Source organism: Odontomachus brunneus, unplaced genomic scaffold (assembly GCF_010583005.1).
Source record: "Odontomachus brunneus isolate Ranch 3 - 2012 unplaced genomic scaffold, Obru_v1 Obru_scaffold_063, whole genome shotgun sequence".
NCBI lineage: Eukaryota > Metazoa > Arthropoda > Insecta > Hymenoptera > Formicidae > Odontomachus > Odontomachus brunneus.
The window spans coordinates 442,709-444,587 of NW_022639513.1; the positions used below are offsets into that span (position 1 = coordinate 442,709).

Here is a 1,879-nt window from a genome sequence, read left to right on the forward strand (position 1 = left end):
ATTATCATAACAAGCTGCAGTAGCTGGTGCTCAAATATTCGGTGTCCTTTTGTGAATTAAGGCCCTGTTTCTGCAATTTGATGAAAATCATTTCCAAGATCAGGCGTTTTAAGTAAAATCGTTCTTCATGTAAAACTTTGACATGATCCCAGTCAAAATCATGGTTCCTCTTTAAACGATGTTCCTGTATGGCCGCTAACTCCACTGTAGAACTCTTAGGAATTCTCCTATGCTCACCAATACGTGTGGAGAGTCTTCTGGTTTGACCAACATACGAAGCATCCCAGCCACTGCATTGTAACCTATATACAACGTTATTATGGAAACCAAGAGGCAACCTGTCTTTATGCACACGAATTAATCCTGATAGTTTATTGGTGCACGAATACGCAATGTCTGTCAGATTATTCTTAAAAAACTTTGTCAATCTTTACGAAATTGAACCACAAAATGGTAAGGAAACATATTTTTTATCACACCCAGAACCTATCAATTCTGTTTCTACCGTCTCTGTAACTCGTCCACTATTCGCAATAAGGAACCTCAGTCTGCGCTTAATAATTTTAAAAATTAAGTCGAAAGGATAATTATTATTAATTAACGTCAAAATAATAAAATCTAAATTTTTTCTATGGAAAGAAGGATGACTGAGATAAAACATCCTATCAACCAAGCCAATAATTATGCCAATCTTGTGTTGAATAGAGTGGAAAGACAAATAATTAAGGTATCGACCAGAAAAAGTTGGTTTATGATACCAGTCAAAAATAATAGTGTTGTTACGTATTAACAGTGTAGTGTCTAAGAAGTTAATACAGTCATCTCCTATCTCCATAGTGAACTGAAGACGAGGATGGAACGAATTAAAAATGTTCAAAATATTATCCAAAAACTTTTTAGGAGCCGCTAAAAGAATATCGTCAACATACTTAAAATAAAAAGGCAATGTCACAGGAATCATATTAATAGCTCTTTCTTCCAAATCTTGAAGAACTATGTTAGCAATAATAGGGGACAATGGAGAGCCCATTGGACTGCCGAAAGTTTGCTTGTAAATTATATTGTCAAAAGTAAAAAATGTAGAATTGAGAACAAATTCCAACGCCAATAAAAACTCGTTGCGAGGAATCATGATAGAATCGACAATAAAAAGTTTTACATGAAGAACGATTTTACTTAAAACGCCTGATCTCGGAAATGATTTTCATCAAATTGCAGAAACAGGGCTTTAATTCACAAAAAGACACCGAATATTTGGGCACCAGCTACTGCGGCTTGTTATGATAATAAGCTTTGTTTTGGTTTCTTTCTCTTCTATGGGTCGTTTCCGCAATGTTAGTGCTAAACATATAATCTGTGATTATTCTATTAGACAGACGTAGACATGTTATCGTTGACAGGATCGGTTGCTTTTAGCTGAACTCAACAAAGGTATTTTATATTGTTCAGTTTTAATTATGTATTATATTTCTATCTTATTTAATTTTTTATCATTTTATATGTTTTTATAGTTATGACGGCTACTTCTTGATATAAATTTATTATTTAATATTATTGCGGTAACGATCTTGTCGGGTTTAATATTGCGACTAACACCCACGTCTGTTTTGCGCTGGTCTTTTACTTATTGTAATGCGTTTGTGTCGTTAAGCCTTGAGTTTCTTTATCACTGAAGAGGGCTCACGGTTGAGCCGAAACGTTTGAATGTTTTTGAATTGATTATTCATTTCAATAAAATTTTACACGATTTCCTAACATGAGGAAGGTTGTTTTATCCATATGATATATAGCATTATTAGTCCTGTGCTTGAACTCGGATTGCCTTTTTTCTACCTTTTGATTTATATCTTTATTTGCGAGTTCTTATTTCTTTCTAAAT

The 1,879-nt window shown here is 33.7% G+C and overlaps 1 protein-coding gene across 1 annotated transcript in view; it reads left to right on the forward strand.

The window, feature by feature from the left end:
* The window catches only part of LOC116846364 (adenylate cyclase type 10-like), a 35,696-nt gene that overhangs the window by 2,681 nt on the left and 31,136 nt on the right, over positions 1 to 1,879 (forward strand). The window lies entirely within an intron of this gene.